Here is a 12,017-nt window from a genome sequence, read left to right on the forward strand (position 1 = left end):
AAGAGACAATGTTAATCTTGAAGGAGTACTACAACACCTGAGGAAAGGGGAGGAGGGTAATCAAGTATTAGCTTAGGAGGGGGAGAGTAGCTCTTATTGCTTCGATGAAGAACCTTTCAGAGACAGTATAGTTTTTAGTTATGTGAACCACTTCAGTGACGAATAAAAAAACATATACAAAACTTAATTATCTTTATTACCGATATTCCTGTGTTGCACATGTCTAACTTACCAGCTTTTGCAGTATTGTACACCAAAATTATAACTGTAACTTCAGTGGCAGCAGATGTGTTTATCGGTACATTTCAGGCATTATTAATACACTGTTGAACGAGATGTCTCTGAAAGCTGTCCTTCTTAGCATGTCCCACTGTTAGAATATTGCTGCAATTACCGATTTTTTGCTGCAGAAATTTTACAGTGAGGATCCTACACAGTTTGGGGAACAAAGAAAGGGAACGTCAGCAACAATCCCTGTAATCAAGGGTCTTCACTATATGAAGGTATTTCTCTATTTACTAAAGCAGAGTTATGCTCGTGGTATCCCCTCTTCAATATTGTGTATAATTACCTAAATACCTAGAAGAGCCTGGATATTTTGAGCTCCAGCTCTTGGTCTCGCCTCCTACATCATCTGATGACTAACGTCATTTCTTACTATCATATCTGTTCTTGAAACTGTGCATTATTTTATCCTTGCAATAGCTGCCTAGTCATCTCCATTTTGTTTGTGTTTACTGCCTATTTTGTGGTCCATTTGTCCTCCTATACCTTTTTTTTATCGTTCTTCCAACGCTCTTCTGAGATTATATTATAAATTATATATATATATATATATATATATATATATATATATATATATATATATATATATATATATATATATATATATATATATATATATGTTTTTTTTTATATAGGATGGGGTCCACCTCTGGTGTAAATTGTGGGACCCATAGCCTCGGAGAAGTGGATAAAAAGGCTTCAAGGAAGAATATTTGGATTTCTTCCTGAAGCCATTTGAATATTCCACTTCCCCTACCACCCCATCTTTTAAACTATTTTTTTTTTACCAATAGGAATATTTTATTACATAATATGGTACAGAAGATTTAAGAGATACATTGTTGATATAAAGGTGGCATATACGGTACATGTTGTTACGTGTGTATCACCGATTATAAGGCGAAAATCTCATCCATATATATATATATATATATTATATAGGGAGGTACCACTGCAGGAATTCTGTTGGGGACCCTCATCCTCAGAGAAAAGAATAAACTTGCTTCAGGGAAAACTCGAGGTTCTCCCTGAAGCTGTTTGAATATTGTTTTCGCCTACCACCCGCTATATTTTATATTGTGATGTGTGTTCATGTGTGTACTCACCTAGTTGTACTCACCTAGTTGAGGTTGCAGGGGTCGAGTCCAAGCTCCTGGCCCCGCCTCTTCACTGGTCGCTACTAGGTCACTCTCCCTGAACCGTGAGCTTTATCATACCTCTGCTTAAAGCTATGTATGGATCCTGCCTTCACTACATCGCTTCCCAAACTATTCCACTTACTGACTACTCTGTGGCTGAAGAAATACTTCCTAACATCCCTGTGATTCATCTGTGTTTTCAACTTCCAACTGTGTCTCCTTGTTACTGTGTCCAATCTCCGGAACATCCTGTCTTTGTCCACCTTGTCAATTCCTCTCAGTATTTTGTATGTCGTTATCATGTCCCCCCTATCTCTCCTGTCCTCCAGTGTCGTCAGGTTGATTTCCCTTAACCTCTCCTCGTAGGACATACCTCTTAGCTCTGGCACTAGTCTTGTTGCAAACCTTTGCACTTTCTCTAGTTTCTTTACGTGCTTGGCTAGGTGTGGGTTCCAAACTGGTGCCGCATACTCCAATATGGGCCTAACGTACACGGTGTACAGGGTCCTGAACGATTCCTTATTAAGATGTCGGAATGCTGTTCTGAGGTTTGCTAGGCTCCCATATGCTTCAGCCGTTATTTGGTTGATGTGCTCTTCAGGAGATGTGCCTGGTGTTATATTCACCCCGAGATCTTTTTCCTTGAGTGAGGTTTGTAGTCTCCGGCCCCCTAGACTGTACTCCGTCTGCGGTCTTATTTGCCCTTCCCCAATCTTCTTGACTTTGCACTTGGTGAGATTGAACTCCAGGAGCCAATTGCTGGACCAGGTCTGCAGCCTGTCCAGATCCCTTTGTAGTTCTGCCTGGTCTTCGATCGAGTGAATTCTTCTCATCAACTTCACGTTATCTGCAAACAGGGACACCTCAGAGTCTATTCCTTCCGTCATGTCGTTCACAAATACTAGAAACAGCACTGGTCCTAGGACTGACCCCTCTGGGACCCCGCTGGTCACAGGTGCCCACTCTGACACCTCGCCACGTACCATGACCGCTGCTGTCTTCCTGACAAGAATTCCCTGATCCATTGTAGTGCCTTCCCTGTTATCCCTGCTAGGTCCTCCAGTTTTTTGCACCAATCTCTTGTGTGGAACTGTGTCAAACGCCTTCTTGCAGTCCAAGAATATCCTGATAGTTTTCTCCATGATTTTGCATACTATACATGTCAGTGACACTGGTCTGTAGTTTAATGCTTCTTGTCTGTCTCCTTTTTTAAAGACTGGGACTACATTTGCTGTCTTCCATGCCTTAGGCAATCTCCCTGTTTCGATAGATGTATTGAATATTGTTGTTAGGGGTACACATAGCGCCTCTGCTCCCTCTCTCAGGACCCATGGGGAGATGTTATCTGGCCCCATTGCCTTTGAGGTATCTAGCTCACTCAGAAGCCTCTTCACTTCTTCCTCGGTTGTGTGTGCACTGTGTCCAGCACTTGGTGGTGTGCCCCATCTCTCCGTCTTTCTGGAGCCCCTTCTGTCTCCTCTGTGAACACTTCTTTGAATCTCTTGTTGAGTTCCTCACATACTTCACGGTCATTTCTTGTTGTCTCTCCTCCTTCCTTCCTTAGCCTGATTACCTGGTCCTTGACTGTTGTTTTCCTCTTGATGTGGCTGTATAACAGTTTCGGGTCAGATTTGGCTTTCGCTGCTATGTCGTTTTCATACTGTCTTTGGGCATCCCTTCTTATCTGTGCATATTCGTTCTCCTTATTCTCCTGGGTCCTTTGCCTTCTATATTTCTTCCATTCCCTAGCACACTTGGTTTTTGCCTCCCTGCACCTTTGGGTGAACCATGGGCTCATCCTGGCTTTTTCATTATTCCTGTTACCCTTGGGTACAAACCTCTCCTCAGCCTCCTTGCATATTGTTGCTACATATTTCATCATCTCATTAACTAGCTTCCCTGCCAGTTCTCTGTCCCACTGACTCACGTTCAGGAAGTTCCTCATTCCCGTGTAGTCCCCTTTCTTGTAGTTTGGCTTCATTCGTCCTGGCCTTCCTGCTTCTCGCTCCACTTGTAGCTCTACTGTGTATTCGAAGCTTAAAACCACATGATCGCTGGCCCCAAGGGGTCTTTCATATGTGATGTCCTCGATATCTGCACTACTCAAGGTGAATACTAAGTCCAGCCTTGCTGGTTCATCCTCTCATCTCTCTCTTGTAGTGTCCCTTACGTGTTGGTACATGAAGTTTTCCAGTACCACCTCCATTATCTTAGCCCTCCATGTATCTTGGCCCCCATGTGGCTCCAAGTTCTCCTAATCGATCTCCTTGTGGTTAAAGTTACCCATGATCAGGAGCTTTGCCCTGCATGCATGAGCTCTTCTGGCCACTGCAGCCAGTGTGTCAACCATCGCTCTATTGCTCTCGCCGTACTCTTGCCTTGGCCTCCTGCTGTTCTGTGGTGGGTTATACATCACTGCTATTACCACCTTTGGACCTCCAGAGTGAAGCGTTCCCGCTATGTAATCACTTTCTTCTCCGCTGTCTCCTCTCTCCAGCTCATCAAAATTCCATTGTTTTTTGATCAGCAATGCCCCTCCTCCACCCCCCCTGTTCCCTCTGTCTTTCCTCAGGATCTGGTATTCCGTTGGAAAGGTGGCATCTGTTATCATACTGTAAGCTTGGTTTCTGTGAGAGCTATGATGTCCGGTGATGCCTCTTTGACTCTTTCGTGCCACTCCTCCCACTTATTTGTTATTCTATCAGCGTTTGTGTACCATACCTTCAGCTTCCTTTCCAACACTGTGGTTTGGGGGGCCTTTGAGGGTGGGAGACCTGGTAGCATACTGTGGGATTCTATAGTTCGGTGTTGGGTGGAAGCTGTGGGTATGGATTGTAGTGTGTGTTGGGATGGTGTGATAGGTTGTGGGGTTCTGAGAATAGTTTTGTGTGTGCTTGCCCTTGCTGCTCTGTTCTGCTCTGACTGACCTCTGCTGGTTCCATCCTTGTGTGTGTGTGTGTGTGTGTGTGTGTGTGTGTGTGTGTGTGTGTGTGTGTGTGTGTTCCCATGTCCGTCCGTCCATCCCATCGCCTATCATTACTGGGAACTTCTCAACAAGTTGAGTAACAAGGAAGATATTAATTAGTGAATGATTGCACTACGTGAAGTCTGAGCCAACGAGCAGAATGACAACCACAGTTCACTATGCTTACCTTACTGGTGAAGAGTTCTTGATCCAAGAAACTGGAGCTCAAACTTGACTGCCTCCTACCAGTTTAGCACTTCCCTCTAAATAAGACGACAATAAAGGCTAAATTACATTATCCTTCAAGTATGCAATTAACTCTTAGTAATCGACCCTAGACAGAAAACCGACACCCAGATATCTATTCATTGGCAATTAAGAGCACATGGAGGCTTGTTTACTTGTCACTACTCTTCTAGTATTGAACCCGGGTCTTTCGGTTGTGAGAAGAATGCTATAGAACTGAGCTCCGAACAACTTGGTAACGTTGCAGTTTCACTGATAGACCAGGGTTAGGCTAGGTAATGTTCATCAGGGAACAAGACCAGTGTTTCCTGACGCGGGTCTTAGTCATATGAAGACCCGCCGTTGGAACATTTGGTCATCTGGCCCAAGCCTTCAACTGGCTTACCGGTCCACCCCTTTAAAAATCAATGGTTATTACTATACCCATTTTTTTTACATAATATAGACCAGGACACCATGGAAACTGTAGTCTGTCTACTTTGGTAAACTGCTTGATATGTTTTCCGAAGTACCTCTATGATTTTCCCTTACTAAATCTATTATATAAGTGCCTCTACGATTCTACCTAAGTCTAGTTTAGAAGCGCACCCATGTTTCTTCCTAACTCACTCTAGTATATAAGTGCCACCGTTTCTCTTTTTAAGTCTAATATAGAAGTATCTCTGTTTCTCCCTAACACAGTCTAGTATAGTACCTCTGTTTCTCCCTAACACAATTTAGTATAGTACCTCTGTTTCTCCCTAACTCAGCCTAGTATATTAGTGCCTCCATGTTTCTCCCTAACACAGTCTAGTATAGGAATGACTCCACCTACGTAAGACGCGTCAAGGGGGTGATGCATCGTCAACGACATGTATTTCCAAGTCTTAGAAGACTAAATGTCACAATGCCGTGGCTGGAAAAGTTCACAAGCAACCCACACTTCAGAAACTTAAGATATTTCGGTCCAGGATGGACCGCAGCATCTAAAGTTCCCCCTCATCCTCCCCTGGATGGATGTTGGACCACACAATAGCCTTCAGCAGAGAGTCGGGCCACGTCCATCACATGATTTCAGACATCAGGCTAACTGAAAATCACTGTGGCTTTTAGTGCCTCAATTTGGTAGTCAAATTCAATATTTTGAGCAGCGGTTCATGGACTAGAGGGAGAGGGGACACGAGAGGTAGATTCAGGAAGATATATTTTTTTTTTTTTTTTTAACTTTGGGAATTGTGTTACTGGCAGTCCCGTCAAGGAAGGATAGATAGATAGATAGATAGATAGATGCCATCATGTCGGTGAAGGGGCTTTTATTATTATTATTATTATTATTATTATTATTATTATTATTATTATTATTATTATTATTATTATTATTATTATTATTATTATTATTATTATTATTATTATTATTATTATTTCTACTTTTAAATTATATTATTTTTATTATTTATATTATTATTATATTGTATAGTTTTATTTTTATTTTTTAGTTTTATAATCTTATAATTATTCTTATTGAATTTCCTATATATTTATCCTGAATTGTATATTAAGGTATTTCTCGATTGCTTGAAATTCCCCGTTTCACATTAAATTAATATTTTCTGAACTTCATTACGTTCCTTTCCCTACGTTTAGAACTTACGTCTCACAAAATCGTAATAGCACGACTACAAACATAACACGGTACGGATGGGGTTCGAACTCACGGCTGCGGTCAGTGGTCACGTGAGGTCATCCTGTCCTAAACTGTCTGGGAATTAGCGAAGGGTGTTATCGAGAACCATGGCTTGCTGTAGTGCTTTAGAATCTCAGGTTGAAATGCTGAAGAAGGAGGTTCTACTTTTTCAGGAGGAAAATAGCAAGCTGAAGCTTTGCATAGATGGGTTTGGGAATGAGTGTGAGATGGTTGGTGCTGGTAAGAAGGAAAAGGTTATCAGCAGTGAGTTGGAGAGTGGCAGCTGCTTTAAGTGGCAAGTGGTTCACAATTCAGGAAGAAGGAAGATGAGGAAGGTTAATATAGAAGATGTGAAGGTAGGAAGTTGTTTCTCTGTTCTCCAAGTTTAGTGTACTTCAGTTGTTAGTGAGGTTAAACGTACCACTAACTCCCCTGCTAATCAAGGTAAGAATATTCTGATAGTGGGAGACTCTCAGGTAAGATATAAGGACCGTGCTTTCTGTAACAGAGACAGAAAGGTCAGACAGTGTGTGTGCCTCCCAGGAGCTGATGTTGGTCACATAGTCAGCAGGTTGGATAATATTATGTCAAGAAATTGGAACAAGCCCATTATCTGTCTTAGTGCTGGTGGAAATGACATCGGGAAGGGCATGAGACAGGAGCTGCTGAATAAGTACAGGTCAGCCGTAGATGTAGTCAAGTCTAAGGGAGGGATCCCAATCATATGTATCATTTTGCCTAGAAAGGGAATGGGCAATGAATGAATGTCTAGGGCAACTGGTATAAGTTGCTGGCTAGACAGGTACTGCAAGGAACCTGTAATCCCATTCATTGATAACTGGGACAAATTCTATGGCAAATGTGATATGTATGCAAGGGATGGGGCTCATCTCTCTGGGACTGAAGTGGTTGCAGTAGTGGTCATTGATGAATTGTCTAGGAAATTAAAATGATAGATTAAAGAGGTATGGGTGTTTGTGGGAAACAATCAGGCTGTGGCACTAGGGTTGAAAACAGCAGATATAACCAGGATACCTAAGGGATATGTTTAAAAGACAATATTCAAAATAAAGTTGCTAGTAAAGGCAAAGTAACTGTTCAACAAACAAAGAGAGATACCAGAGGGCAACGAGATCTAGCTCCCTTAAATTTTACTATACAAATAGTAGTAGTCTAAGAAATAAAATAGATGAGTTAAGATTACTTGCAAGTGCAGGTAGTATAGATATTATTGCTATAACAGGGACCTGGTTCAACCTGAAATATAGAGAAAAGCCTTCTGAATGCAATATGTAGGGTTATAAACTATTTCACACTGATTGGATCAACAGGAAGGGTAGTGGAGTGGCCTTGTATGTCAGAGATAATCTAAATTGTTGTGTTAGACAAGATATAAGATTAGAAACATCGGATACAGAATCTGTTTGGCTACAGTTTCTCGAGGGTCGTGAAAAGTTATTTTTAGGTGTGATTTATAGGCCCCCAAACCTTGATAGGGAGTCCAATAAGCTGCTACAGGACGAAATTCATAAGGCATCTAGATATGAAAATGTTGTACTAATGGGAGATTTTAACTTTAAACAAACTGATGGGAACAATGTGACAGGAAATCTTGAGTCTAGTGACTTTCTTGATACAGCTCAGGATTGCTTTTTAAAACAGTTTATGACAGAACTAACTTGAGGAAACAACTTGCTTGACTTGGTTCTTGCCAACATAGAATCACTAATTAATAATCTTGAGGTTAATGATGAGCTTGAGGAAAGCGATCACAAATCACTTAATTTCAGTATCATGGAATTGCCCAGATAACTGCAATCAAGTGTCTGTCCCAGACTTCCTCTTGGCCGACTTCATGGGACTGAGAAATTACCTGGGTGGGCTAAATTGGCATGACTATGGGTCAGGAAGGTGGTGTTGATTGTCAGTATGGTGTATTTCAGAGCATAGTTCTAGCTGCCTAGACAACTTTTATTCCGAGTAGAGAAATTAAATCTACAAAAATGATCCCAAATAGATTAACAATAGATTAAAACATCTCATTGGTCAAAAGAGAGGCATATATAGGCGTATCAAAAGAGGGGATGGGCAATTATAAAATCATTTATTCAATTAAAGAGAGAAAAAGAGGAATAAGAAAAGCAAAAAAGAATTATGAGGCTTAAGTCGCAAGGGATTCGAAGACTAACCCAAAAGGGTTCTTTCAGGTATACAGAAGTGAGATTAAGGACAAGATAGGCCCACTTAAGAGTAGCTCAGGTTAGATCACTGACAATGATAGGGAAATGTGTGAACTTTTCAACAGTTACTTCCTCCCAGTTTTTACTCAGGAAGCTTCGAGCGAAATTTCAGAAAAAATAAATTATGTAGAACAAGACGATAATAAACTGTGCACGATTGGGGTAACTAGTGACATGGTCCTCAGACAAATAGAGAAATTAAAACCTAACAAATCCCCAGGTCCTGATGAACTGTTTGCAAGGATTTTAAAGGAGTTCAAAGAGGAACTTAGCATACCCTTGGCTAATCTTTTCATTATATCACTACAAACTGGCATAGTGCCAGACAAGTGGAAAATGGCAAATGTAATACCAATTTACAATGCAGATGACAGGTCTTTAACTTGAAACTATAGACCAATAAGCCTTGCCTCTATAGTGGGAAAATTTAGGGAATAAATAATTGCCGAGGCAATTCGTAGCCATCTCGAAAGGCATAAATTTATTAATGAATCTCAACATGGTTTTACAAAAGGGCGTTCCTGTCTCATGAATTTACTAACTTTTTTCACTAAGGTATTTGAGGAGGTAGCTCATGGTATTAAATATGATGTGGTGTATATGGACTTCAGTAAGGCTTTCGATAAAGTTCCACACCAGAGGCTATTGAGGAAACTTACGGCACACGGAATAGGAGAAATTTTTTCCTGGGCAGAGGCATGGTTGATATATAGGCAGGAGAGAGTTTGCATAAATGGGGAGAAATCAGTGTTGGGCCTCTTGTTGTTCACAATTTACATAAACGCCACAGATGAGGGAATAAATAGTGACATAAGCAAATTTACTGATGACACCAAAATAGGCCGTCCAACTCATTTTAATGAGGACATTAGAGCACTCCAGGATGATTTGAATAGACTGATCCAGTGATCGGAAAAGTGGCAGATGCAGTTTAATGTAGACAAATACAAAGTTCTAAATGTTGGACAGGAAAATAACCATGCCACATATAAACTAAATAATGTAGATCTTAATATTACTGATGGCGAAAGGGATTTAGTTCTTATTAGTAGTAATCTCAAATCAAGACAACAGTGCATTAGTGTTCGCAATAAGGCTAACAGAATTTTTGGCTTCATATCAAGAAGTATAAATAACAGAAGTCCTCAGGTTGTTCTTCAACTCTATATATCCTTGGTTAGGCCTCATTTAGATTATGCTGCTCAGTTCTGGTTACTGTATTACGGAATGGAAATAAATGCACTGGGAAACGCACAGAGGAGAATGACAAAGTTGATCCAACGTATCAGAAATCTTCCTTATGAGGATAAAGTGAGGGCCCTCAATCTGCACTCTCTAGAAAGGTCTGGAATTAGGGAGGATATGATTGAGGTGTATAAATGGAAAACAAGAATAAATAAAGGGGATGTAAATAACGTGCTAAAAATATCTGGCCTAGAAAGAACTAGCAGCAATGGCTTTAAACTTGAAAAATTCAGATTCAGGAAGGGAATAGGAAAGCACTGGTTTGGTAATAGAGATGTGGATGAGTGGAACAAACTCCCGAGTACCGTCATAGTAGCCAAGACGCTGTGTAGTTTTAAAAATCGGTTAGATAAATACATGAGTGGGTGTGAGTTGGACCTGACTAGCTTGTGCTGCTAGGTCTGATGCAGTGCTCTTTCCTTAAGTGAATGTGACCTGATCTGACTAGGTTAAGGCATTGGCTTAAGCCGGTAGGAGAATTGGACCTGCCTCGCATGGGCCAGTAGGCCTTCTACAGTGTTCCTTCTTTCTTATATTCTGAGTTCTATCCCCACCCGTGCCGTGGTTGCTAAGGAACTTATCCACTATACGCTATCTAACATCTTCACATTACATTTAACAGAAGTGTGCTGGATACGAGCTACTTTTAATTAGTCTCGACTTTATTTGCTCAACTAAAACTTGGCAATAAACGTCACTTTTGGAAAACCCGAAAAATTTGGAGATAAAGTTTTTGCACAGAAGTTTTGTCCGGAAACTAAGAATGATTCTTTGCTCATCTAAACTTCCTTAATATTTCTGAATGCCTCTGATGAGCGGGGAATGCAAAATTAGCTGGAAATTCTTTAATTTTTAATGTTGAGCTCATACGAGGCGGAAAAGTGACATTTGGGGATGGAGTTCCAGTATTTTTTTTTAAATTTAAGTCTCTAATTTGCACAAAAGCATTCTCAAATGCACACACAGCTTCAAGGGTACGAATGGCGCCTATCCTCATGGTGCGTGCAATTTGGTTAGCTGGTATAAAGAGAGAATAGAATTGGTGCACAACCCGCCACCAAACAGCAGGATATCAAAGACAAGCGTCTTAAGACAGTAATAAAATACTACTATTAATAATAGTAAAACACATTATTTTACTGCTTCCACTACTACTTTTCTCTAAAGAACAAGGCACAATACCGAGACTGGACCTCTCCTCAAATAACCCGCACATAGAAAAGCTTATGACGACGTTTCGGTCCTATTTGGACCATTTATAGGTCACATTGACAGAAGAAAGTGAGTGAGCCAGTATATATATGCGAGGAGGACAGGGACGGCAGGGAGAGGAAGAAAAAGTAGTGGTAGTGGTAATGCTTGTAATGGAAGTAGTAGTAGTAGTAGTAGTAGTAGTAGTAGTAGTAGTAGTAGAAAGTCGAGGAAGTAGTTTTTTTGCCACAGTAAGTAGAAAGGGGAGTGAAGGGAGGTAAACGTAGTAGTAGTAGTAATAGCAGTAAAAATGGTAGAAGGTAGAAACAGTAACAGTAGTAATGGATTGGTAGCAACAATAGCAGAAGTGGGATCAATCTACGAACAAGAAGCGTCACTGCAGGAGAGTTAAGGGCTAATAAAAAATAAGACCAATAACACGGGGAAGGGGGAAGAATGAAGGACAACACACTAGGCAGAAGAAAAGAAAAACAAAGAAAGAACCAAGGAAAAATAGGAAAGGAGAAGAGGTACGGAGAGAACAAAAGCTCATGTCAAGTCACGATTGTTCCAGAGTTTGGAGTATTTGACAATGTAAGGAGAAAGGAAGTAAGGCATCTACAGAGACAAAGCCAGGATTAAGAATCATACTAGGAAAGCTGTGTATAAGGGATGCTTCAACAAGACGGCTGTAAAGGCTAGAAGTACGATAGACAGTTTTAACAGAGGACCAGTCAAAAGGATGACTGTGATCTGTAACATGATAGAAAAGAGCATAATCGGTGTCGGCAAGCCTAACATTGTTTTTCGTGTTCTTTCATTCTGTCAGAAAGAGAGCGGGCAGTTTCTCCAAAGTAATGAAAGGGACAAGAAGAGCATGCAATAGAGTAGGCAACAGGGGCATCAGTTGCAGGGGGAGAGGTACGAACTAGATTACTGGCGAAAGTAAGTCTAATATCTATTACGGCTACTGCTATACTACTACTACTACTACTACTACTACTACTACTACTACTACTACTACTACTACTACTACTACTACT

The sequence above is a fragment of the Cherax quadricarinatus genome, chromosome 65 (assembly GCF_038502225.1).
Source record: "Cherax quadricarinatus isolate ZL_2023a chromosome 65, ASM3850222v1, whole genome shotgun sequence".
NCBI lineage: Eukaryota > Metazoa > Arthropoda > Malacostraca > Decapoda > Parastacidae > Cherax > Cherax quadricarinatus.